Raw genomic sequence first — 12,188 nt, 5'->3', positions numbered from 1 at the left:
CTCTCTCTCCCTCTCTCTCTCTCTCTCTCTCTCTCTCTCAAATTTAAGAAAATAGAAAAAGTGCAACACAGTAGCTTTGAGATAAATACAATACAGATAATTAAATTTTATTGTATAAAAGTCTTTCTTTCTTTCTTTCTTTCTTTCTTTCTTTCTTTCTTTCTTTTTTCTTCCTCCCTTCATTATGTCCTTTACCCTCACTGGGGTTAGATTTGTTGATTTATGTATTGTCTTACAGACATTTATTTATTTGTTTGTTTGTTTGTTTGTTTGTTTGTTTGTTTGTTTGTTTGTTTAGATTGTTCTTTTTTCTTCTTTCTTTCTCTTCCTCTGTTTTTGAACCTTCCTGATTTTTTTTTTCAAATTCCCCTTCACTCTTCATTTTCTCTTCATTTTCTCCATCATTTCTCTCTTTTTTTCTTCTTTGACTTCTTTTCTTTCTTCACTTCGGATGAACTCAGTGATCCTCTCATGGCTGTTTTGACAGTCCTCGTTGGAAAGATGATTCCTGATTTCCCTTTCAAAGCACTGTTTAAATGTGTTCTCCTGAAGACAGAGACACGGCCATAAAACCTTCACACCTCCCTCTTTCAATCTCTCCATTTGCCACTCTTTCCATCTCTCTCTTTCTCTCTCTCTCTCTCCTTCTTTCTTATTTCTCTCACTCTCTGCTTCTCTTACATTTTAGCCTTCAAAGCACACACACACACACACACACTTCCCTCTTGCATGTAATATTGATCAATAGTCATTAATAAATTATGAAAGTAAATAAATGTTGCCGACTCAACATTTCAGAGCATTTACATTTTTATTCATCTCCCAGTTTATCATCATGAATAAAGTCACTATCAAGAAATAAAACTGAATCTTGCTTGTTGAAAACCTGTCTTTTGAGAAGCTCTCAGAGACCAAAGGCTGTTTGGGACAAGCACGCTGATTTGTTCCTGTTTACGGGTCACGTGGCTGTTTAAGCAGCTTTCTCTCCTGGAGCAGGTGAGCGGCGGCTGGCTTTGATCTCGCAGCGCTGTTTGTGTTCGCAGGGTGGAACTGGGATTCTCTGGGTCAGTGATGTTCATGAGAACTGAAAGGTGAGCTCACCCATAGACATCACCATAGCACAGTGAAATACATCCTTCCACTCAGAGAGGAGAGGATTAGGAGGAGCGGAGATCACTGGGAAATAACAGCAGGGCCTCACGCACCCACAGTCAGGTGTGGAAACAGAAATGTGTAAACACACAAATGTGTAAATACAGAAATGTGTAAACACACACGGTGGACTTGTGAGGATCTTCCACTGATAGCTAATTAATGCTGTTCTTCACCTCAATCCTTTACCTCAATCCAACCCGAGCCTTCACCTCAGAATCTGGAAGGGAAACATTTTGGCTCATTTAGGATTTTTTTTTTTGAGTGATTTGAGTACGGCAGAATCTTATCCAAATCATGCACAGGTGAAAAGCGTCACAAAAACAAATGGATGGTGTTTGAAATACAAAACACTAATGTTGTGATTTTTATTTTATTTTATTCTGTGGGATGGAATTTGTATAAAAGTGAATTTTAGTGTTTTAAAAAGGACCCAAAATATTTAGTGCAAACAGTGATGACTAAAAACTCTCTCTGCTACACACACACTCTCTGTCTCTCTCATCTATCTATCTATCTATCTATCTATCTATCTATCTATCTATCTATCTATCTATCTATCTATCTATCTATCTTCAAAGAATCATTCTTGTTATATGTAATACAGACACATTCTCTTTATTTATTTATTTATTTATTTATTTGATTGCTTTCTTCCTTCAACCTGCCAATTATCTATCTATCTATCTATCTATCTATCTATCTATCTATCTATCTATCTATCTATCTATCTATCTATCTATCTATCTATCTATCTATCTATCTATCCCTGTGTCCAAAATCGCTCACTCGTTCACTACTCCCTACTCCCTATATAGGGAATTAGTATATAGAGGACTATACAGTGAGCTCATTGGTAAAATGAAAAAAAAAAAACACTTTCAGACACTAGTATTTACGTCGTTTACATCATTACTGTCGGACAATTAAAACATGACAGATCAGTCGGCTGGTGGGTTTTAAAAATAATAAATACAAGCATGTATTTTTGTGATAAATCCATATTATACTGAGCGCATTTCCCACATTAATCAATACAAAGTCCCTGCATCTTCCAGTTCTTTTAAATCAAGGCTGAATACTTTCTTCTTTGTTCAATCACTTTCTACTTTGCCTTTTATTCAATCAAACTTGAGACTTTTGATTTAATTTCTTTCAGCATGACTGCAATGCATGGTGGGATATATTGCTTTGGTTAGTGACCATTGATTGTACACTACTTTTCGTGATGCATTGTGGGATACTTTGAGTGCACTATATAGGGTGCAAATAATCCTCACTATACATTCGGACAGCACTACAAAATGGCGAACTCACTATATAGTCCATTATATAGTGAGTAGGGAGTGATTTCAGACACAGGGCATCTATCTATCTATCTATCTATCTATCTATCTATCTATCTATCTATCTATCTATCTATCTATCTATCTATTCAGAATCACTGTCTTATTAAATGTATTTCATACACATTTCTTTCTTTCTTTCTTTCTTTCTTTCTTTCAAACTGCTATCTATCTATCTATCTATCTATCTATCTATCTATCTATCTATCTATCTATCTATCTATCTATCTATCTATCTATCTATCTATTAAGAATCACTGTCTTGTTAAATGTAATTCATACACATTTCTTTCTTTCTTTCTTTCTTTCTTTCTTTCTTTCTTTCTTTCTTTCTTTCTTTCTTTGATAGTTTTCTTCCTTCAAACTGCTTATTATCTCTCTATCTATCTGGCAGTAGTAGCTAATTCAAGCAGGTGGTGCTGTTTGAAACATTTCTTTCTTTCTTTCTTTCTTTCTTTCTTTCTTTCTTTCTTTGATTGTTTTCTTCCTTCAAACTGCCAATTATTGATCGATTGATCTATCTATCTATCTATCTATCTATCTATCTATCTATCTATCTATCTATCTATCTATCTGGCAGTTGTAGCTAATCCGAGCAGGTGGTGCTGTTTGAAACATTTCTTTCTTTCTTTCTTTCTTTCTTTCTTTCTTTCTTTCTTTCTTTCTTTCTTTGATAGTTTTCTTCCTTCAAACTGCTGACTATCTATCTATCTATCTATCTATCTATCTATCTATCTATCTATCTATCTATCTATCTATCTATCTATCAAATTATTGTCTTGTTACATGTAATTAACACACCTTAATTAATGTGCGCACGCACGCACACACACACACACACCAGAAAAAAAGGCAGTACACTGTTCATTTCCCAACTTCTTCCCACTTCCATCTTCACACTGATTAACAACGTCTCACATTAATGTCATTAGTTATCATTTACTGGACTTGTAACTTTATATGGATTTTATATATTCATATCTGTATTGTATGAATTTTAAATTACACATACAGAGTTGTTTGCTGTATTGATTTGGTTTTCTCTCTGACTTATTGGCATTTGTGCTTGGACTTATCTCAGTCTGGGTTTCACTACATGTGGACTGCATCTGAGTACACATACTTCCAGACTATTAGTATGATAAAGCAGGATGGAGGGTGTCCCAATACTCAGTAGGCATATAATAGTAGTAGAACGGTACCTGGATGAAAGACCACATCTGGAGTATGCAAACATATTTATGTGTTTCACTTTGCTACACTATGCTACGCTATCATTCAGTTGGTGCCTTGAATAACCAAGAAAAATCGAAAGACGATAGCTTTCCTGAACAAAGTCAGTTGTTGAAGCAGTGAAGATATGAAGTTCATCTTCGAGTAGTGAACATATTCACGAGTGAGTGAAACAACCAAGTGAAAATATTTTCAACAAGAGAAGATAAACTTAATATCTTCACACCACCATGTAGTATTGTTTATATTATATGAACACATCCACACACAGGGCGGCACGGTGGTGTAGTGGTTAAAGCTGTCGCCTCACAGCAAGAAGGTCCTGGGTTCGAGCCCCGGGGCCGGCGAGGGCCTTTCTGTGCGGAGTTTGCATGTTCTCCCCGTGTCCGCGTGGGTTTCCTCCGGGTGCTCCGGTTTCCCCCACAGTCCAAAGACATGCAGGTTAGGTTAACTGGTGACTCTAAATTGACCGTAGGTGTGAATGTGAGTGTGAATGGTTGTCTGTGTCTATGTGTCAGCCCTGTGATGACCTGGCGACTTGTCCAGGGTGTACCCCGCCTTTCACCCGTAGTCAGCTGGGATAGGCTCCAGCTTGCCTGCGACCCTGTAGAAGGATAAAGCGGCTAGAGATAATGAGAATGGGATGAGACATCCACACACACATGAAAAAAATACGCAAGTTAATCAAAATAATTTTAATTTTGACAACACGCATCTAGTCAGTGGGAAAACACTGGGAGTGACGTCATCGGAGTGAAATATCAGGAAATATGTCACTCAGATCCACAATGTATTTCATGTGAAAAATGCAAGTTTTTCAATACGAGAAGATAAACTTCATATCTTCACACCAACATGTGATTTTCTTTTTATTATATTGACACATTCACAAACAAAAAGTCCCTAAATTTATCAAAACAATTCATCGATTTCCTTACTACTGACATATAGAGATTTATGTCATGGTTTTGGGTCTCTGTGTCCTGGATGAAGCTTGAATGAAAAGTACGAGTGGTGACTTTCCCAGTAAAATATATATATATATATATATATATATATATATATATATATATATATATATATTACTGTGCAAAAGTCTCAGGCACACGTAAAGAAATGCTGTCAACTAAAAATGGCTTAAAAAGTAATGAACTGAAATGTTTCAACATAAAAAAACCCTATAAACAGTAAGCAGTAATAAATGAAAGAACGTCAATATTTGGTGTGAGACGATGCTTTGTTTAAAAAAAATAGTTGTCTCTGGTATGATGAGTGCAGTTTTATGCGGAAATGATCTGTAGGTTTTCCTGAGCATCTTCCAGAACCAGCCCCAGTTCTTCTGGACACGTTGACTGTCACACTCGCTTCTTCATTTTGCACCAAAACCCAGCAGCCTTCATTATGTTTTCTTTTATAATCTGAAAAGTGCTCTCTTATGGAATATACTGCTCAGATACAAACATTTTTTTTTCTGTAGCATTTAATTTTTTGCTAAAAAAAAACATTCAGACTCTAAAATGTTTTTGTAATGTTTTGACTTGATAATGTAGAAGTCATAAAATAGAAATCTATTACAAAGTTTGTATGAAAGGAAAAATAGGGTGCCTTAGACTTTTGCACAGTACATCTATCTATCTATCTATCTATCTATCTATCTATCTATCTATCTATCTATCTATCTATCTATCTATCTATCTATCTATCTACCGTTCAAAAGTTTGGGGTCACTTTGAAATGTCCTTATTTTTGAAAGAAAAGCACTGTTCTTTTCAATGAAGATCACTTTAAACTAATCAGAAATCCACTCTATACATTGCTAATGTGGTAAATGACTATTCTAGCTGCAAATGTCTGGTTTTTGGTGCAATATCTCCATAGGTGTATAGAGGCCCATTTCCAGCAACTCTCACTCCAGTGTTCTAATGGTACAATGTGTTTGCTCATTGCCTCAGAAGGCTAATGGATGATTAGAAAACCCTTGTACAATCATGTTAGCACAGCTGAAAACAGTTGAGCTCTTTAGAGAAGCTATAAAACTGACCTTCCTTTGAGCAGATTGAGTTTCTGGAGCATCACATTTGTGGGGTCGATTAAATGCTCAAAATGGCCAGAAAAATGTCTTGACTATATTTTCTATTCATTTTACAACTTATGGTGGGAAATAAAAGTGTGACTTTTCATGGAAAACACAAAATTGTCTGGGTGACCCCAAACTTTTGAACAGTAGTGTATATATATATATATATATATATATATATATATATATATATATATATATATATATATATATATAAGTTTCATAGCATACCTGGGTATACATCATCTGTGAACATCTGGGTGAGAAGTGAGAGGACAGGTAAAATGGCAGCGGAGTGTGTCGAATTGTGTCTTTACTACTCACTTGCATATTCATAGAACATACTACAGTTACAGTTTGGTAGTCAGTATTGACCATCATTAGTACATACTGAGAATTCAGATGCAGCCATCGTCTTGTTCTTGACCAACAGTTTGTAAGAATAATATGAGAGTTGTCTTTTCTTTTTACATGCACTTCTTCTCATAAATCAATGCCCAAATGAAGACTAGTTCATGTAAAGGCTTGGACTTGAAAAGGATTTGATGGATTTTGGTCTTGATTTTGACTCTGTCTTGCTTTCATTTGGACTTGATATTGATTCTGCCTCGACCCCCTTAAGACATGATCTTGACTGTGCCTCAGCTCGTATTGGATTTGACAGTGGGGTTCTTGACTACAGCCCTATTTATTCCCATCTGTGATTACAGATACATACAGTATATCTAGAATTTGTCTTCAATGCTGTCTCAATGACACAACTAGATTCCAGATTTGGGATTTGCATGCCTTGTGATGCATGAAAAGGCTTTAGAAACAAAACACCTCATCACAATCTCTCGATTATGGGTCTATACGTAATACTTAATCCTTACTATTTAATTTACAGATGTGTTTTTCTTCATACGGATAAAGAATATGTTGTTTACAGTCATGTGATTATGATGACATGCAAAGTCCAGATGGGGACAGAAAGTGAAAAGCAGAATGGACGAGATGGAGGAACGTCCATATTGTACCCCTAAGAGAAAGGTGTAAACAGAAAATCACAACATAAGACCGTCATGGTTTCTCGTTTTGATTTGATTCGATTCTATTTGATTTGCGTAATCGTACAGGATGGAAACCTTTAGCATTTTGAAAGATTGTAATCGCACTTCCATTCCTGACTCCCATCTCTGGTTTATGCCACAGCAACGCAGTGACGTGATGTTATATGCAAACAAAGTACATGCTCAGAAAATAAATTACATTATTGTACCTTTAAGGGTACAACTGTTTGTCAGTAGTACTCTTTAAGGTACATTTTGGACTTGCAGGGAACATATATGGACCTTTTTTAGCCCTTAAAAGGTACACATAGTTACCTTGATGTCCAATAATGAGCCCTAGGGAGGACATTAGTGTAGATTGTACCTTGGGGAATAGAAATGGCCTCCGACTGAACCCCTATTTCTGACAGTGTATTGTCTGATATAGGTAAGCTGTATTTGAGGAAAAAAAAACAAGGTTAAAGAAATCTCAGTCCAGTGTATCTTTAAAGTTGTTCAGTTACACTTTAGTTTAGATAATTATACATTTCAATCTAAACCTGGTATTGCGTAGTCCAACGAATCACACTCCACGTTTTGCCGTGTGCCCTGTCATGTCCCTCCATCACATAACACCACATGTATCTCTTTCACCTCTGTGCCATCAGCCAGATACAGAGCAAATAGAGACTGAAACCTCATCTGCATTGTTGTTAGTCCAGATCATCCCTGACATCCAGAATGCAAAGGCTTCATCAGGAAGCCGTTCTGTTGTATCAGATGTTTCGGAAAAAAGCCGAACGTGGGAGAGAAGCAAGAGAGGCCATGAGCTGTATGCAGAATGGCGCGAGCGATCTACATTTCAAATGCAGAGGATGTTTTCCACTGGATGTTTCTTTGAAAACATGGCTACAGGGAGCAAGCGAATTGTAAGAGGATATGGCATCAAAGAGCCTGGAGGAGAAAACAAAACAACAGCATACAGGAAGAGAGGAGCAGAGGATAAGTCCTTCACACACTCCTCATTACTGGATGTGGAGAGCTACACAACAGAGGAATGAAATAAAAAAAAGAAAGAAAGCAGGGTTTGAGTACAGGTAGGAAGAGGAGAGTAAAGAGTTTGAACCTGATCGCATGGAAATGGAAAGGTTGTACACACTTTGCACCAGAGTGATGTGGTTGGATTTAATTTGATTTCATACAAATGATGTCGCTAGAGGTGACCTCTGTGCGTACTTATGTCACACGGGTCATGTAATTTACCAGCTTGAGATCATGTTTGAGAAACAATGTTTTAAAAAATGATAAAAAATTAATGGAAAAGAGAAAAAAAATCAGAGATAAGTTTGGAATTCTTCCAAAGAGACTGGATCTGTTCATCGTTATCAGGAAAATACAGGATGAAGTCATTTGGCGTGTCTGAAAAATTAATCAATTAATTAATTAATCTCCATACACGGCCAAATTACTGTACAGACACAAGAAAATAAATATTATCAACTGATGATGGAACATGATTATTGAACGATGCTCAGTTGTCAAATGAAAGAAAGACCATATTAGTTGAAAATAATTTTTATCTCATTTTTGAAAACCACTACTACATTTAACATGACTGATCTGCAATCAGACAAAATATGATGAGTCATTTTCTCACAGCATTTATAGGCCATGCTGCAGATCGTGTGTGTGTGTGTGTGTGTGTGTGTGTGTGTGTGTGTGTGTGTGTGGAGAGAGAGAGAGAGAGAGACTGCTATACTCATGACTTTTAAACTGTCATTTGTGTGGATAATATCGATTCCACTGTGGATGAGTAAAGTGTTGATGACGGAGTATAAGAGTGAAAACAGTGAAATATTTGAACACATCACATGAAACATAAATCAGAATGAAATTTACTGATATTCCTGCAGGAACTAAAGAACCTGAACACTCTGACTGGAAGAGATGGCATGAGTAACTTGTGCAACCAGGTGGTGCTCTTTCTTTCTTTCTTTCTTTCTTTCTTTCTTTCTTTCTTTCTTTCTTTCTTTCTTTCTTTCTTTCCTTGATTGCTTTCTTCCTTTAATATGCAGAATATCTATCTATCTATCTATCTATCTATCTATCTATCTATCTATCTATCTATCTGTCTGTCTGTCTGTCTGTCTGTCTGTCTGTCTGTCTGTCTGTCTGTAGTAGTTAATCTGAGCAGGCAGTGCTGTTTGAAACATTCACTTCTTTCTTTCTTCCTTTCATCTATCTATCTATCTATCTATCTATCTATCTATCTATCTATCTATCTATCTATCTATCTATCTATCTATCTATCTATCATCAGTAGTAGCTAATCTGAGCAGATGGTGCTGTTTGAAACATTCACTTCTTTCTTTCTTTCTTTCTTTCTTTCTTTCTTTCTTTCTTTCTTTCTTTCTTTCATCTATCTATCTATCTATCTATCTATCTATCTATCTATCTATCTATCTATCTATCTATCTATCAGTAGTAGCTAATCTGAGCAGACGGTGCTGTTTGAAACATTCACTTCTTTCTTTCTTTCTTTCTTTCTTTCTTTCTTTCATCTATCTATCTATCTATCTATCTATCTATCTATCTATCTATCTATCTATCTACCTATCTATCTATCAGTAGTAGCTCATCTGAGCAGACGGTGCTGTTTGAAACATTCACTTCTTTCTTTCTTTCTTTCTTTCTTTCTTTCTTTCTTTCTTTCTTTCTTTCTTTCATCTACCGGTATCTATCTATCTATCTATCTATCTATCTATCTATCTATCTATCTATCTATCTATCTGTCTGTCTGTCTGTCTATCTATCTATCAGTAGTAGCTAATCTGAGCAGACGCTGTTTGAAACATTCACTTCTTTCTTTCTTTCTTTCTTTCTTTCTTTCTTTCTTTCTTTCTTTCTTTCTTTCTTTCTTTCTTTCATCTAGGTGTAAATCTATCTATCTATCTGTCTAGCTTCTTACACTCGATCAGTACATGTTTATTCAGTCATCTCATGGACTAAATAAAATTCCTGATAATTCCTCTTGTCTTCATCTCAGCTGTGTTGCCCCAATCTCCTAATTTTCTAAAGGTGAGGGAGAGAGAGAGAGAGAGAGAGAGAGAGAGAGAGAGAGAGAGAGAAATTGTGGTCCTGTGGTACAATTGTAAATATTTTTCAGGGTGAAGGAGATGAAAAATCATTAAAAAAATCGATGCCTGCTTCCTCTCGCCCATCTCAAACAAATCAATCATAATCTTAACCAGCTGGCAGGAGAAAGGGGAGGTGTGCAATCTTTGTCTGAAATCTCTAATTTCTGAATCCATTCTCATAACAGGGCCATCATCTGATCATTTAACTCCACTAACAGTGTCCCTCCCTCCTGAGGCCCTGGGGAAATGCAGCGAGGGCATGAGGAGCCTGAGGCAGAGGAAGCAGTCCAGCTCCAGCTACCTCTGTCTACGTCCATCTGCCTCCGTCTACCTCTGTCTACCTCTGTCTGCATCAGTCTACCTCTGTCTACCTCCATCTGCATCGGTCTACCTCCATCCACCTCTGTCTACCTCCGTCTACATCCATCTGCATTTGTCTACCTCTGTCTACATCCAGCTACCTCTGTCTACCTCTGTCCACCTCTGTCTACATCCAGCTACCTCTGTCTACCTCCGTCTACCTCCGCCTAACTCCATTTAACTCTGTCTGCATCTGTCTACCTCTGTCTGCATCAGTCTACCTCCATCTGCATCGGTCTACCTCCGTCCACCTCTGTCTACCTCCATCCACCTCTGTCTACCTCCGTCTACACCCGTCTGCATTTGTCTACCTCTGTCTACATCTGGCTACCTCTGTCTACCTCCGTCTACCTCCGCCTAACTCCATTTAACTCTGTCTACATCTCTCTGCCTCTGTCTACCTCTGTCTGCATCTGTCTATCTCTGTCTACATCTGGCTGCCTCTGTCCACCTCTGTCTACATCCGGCTACCTCTGTCTACCTCTGTCTACCTCCATCTAACTCTGTCTACCTCTGTCTACCTCCATCTATCTCCATCTATCTCCATCTACCTCCATGTACCTCTATCTACCTCCATCCACCTCTGTCTATTTCTGCTCTATGATCTTTTTCTGGTGAAGACAAAAGGTGAAGCTTTTTTTTTTGAGGAGAAATGGAGTGGATTAAATTTGTTAGCAAGCCTAACACCTGTCCATTGAGTAATGGCTAATCAAAATAGCATTGTGCTTGCCCATAGGGGTTATGGCTTATATGAGGCAGGAGTTTATTATTATTATTATTATTATTATTATTATTATTATTATTATTAATAATAATAATAATAATAATAATAATAATAATAATCTCATCTCATTATCTCTAGCCGCTTTATCCTTCTACAGGGTCACAGGCAAGCTGGAGCCTATCCCAGCTGACTACGGGCGAAAGGCGGGGTACACCCTGGACAAGTCGCCAGGTCATCACAGGGCTGACACATAGACACAGACAACCATTCACACTCACATTCACACCTATGGTCAATTTAGAGTCACCAGTTAACCTAACCTGCATGTCTTTGGACTGTGGGGGAAACCGGAGCACCCGGAGGAAACCCACGCGGACACGGGGAGAACATGCAAACTCCACACAGAAAGGCCCTCGCCGGCCCCGGGGCTCGAACCCAGGACCTTCTTGCTGTGAGGCGACAGCGCTAACCACTACACCACCGTGCCGCCCCAATAATAATAATAATAATAATAATAATAATAATTAATAAATAAATAAATAAAAGACAGGTAGTCATGGGCCTTATAGCATTCAACTTTGATCTTTTAATGTAGTACTTACACTGTCAAGATAATATCTAATAAAACACAATTGTACTGAAATAAACATATTCCTATTCTTATTATCAGATTGTACACTGCATGTAAATGTATTACAGTGTGCACAAAGCATTATTTCTGCATACTTTAACAGTAATAATACTCTACAAACCAAACACATAATGAGAACATACATTTCTACCTCAGCAATACAATACCTCACCTCGCGTCTGTTTTATCCTGGAAATCTGAGCAGACCTGAATAAATCCAAGGCACTGAAGACTGAAACGATAAACATGCACAGTATGGCAAAGAATGAACAAATTCATTAACACTTGATTAAATGACTAGGGGGAGAAAAAGCAAGCGGATTCCCAGTTTCTAGCACTTCTTGTTTGAAGAGGTTTAAAGCAGACAATCCACTAATCCAGTTTTAGTGAATGAAGTTTAATGCTTCCTCTTATCTAAACCACCGCATTGAACTGAGCAGCTAATTATCAAGCACTTGATGAGCTGAGGTGTGTTCGAGCGGAGCAAATCTGTTGGA

Source organism: Neoarius graeffei, chromosome 27 (genome assembly GCF_027579695.1).
Source record: "Neoarius graeffei isolate fNeoGra1 chromosome 27, fNeoGra1.pri, whole genome shotgun sequence".
Taxonomy (NCBI): Eukaryota; Metazoa; Chordata; class Actinopteri; order Siluriformes; family Ariidae; genus Neoarius; species Neoarius graeffei.
Note: the sequence above shows the minus strand (reverse complement) of the source record.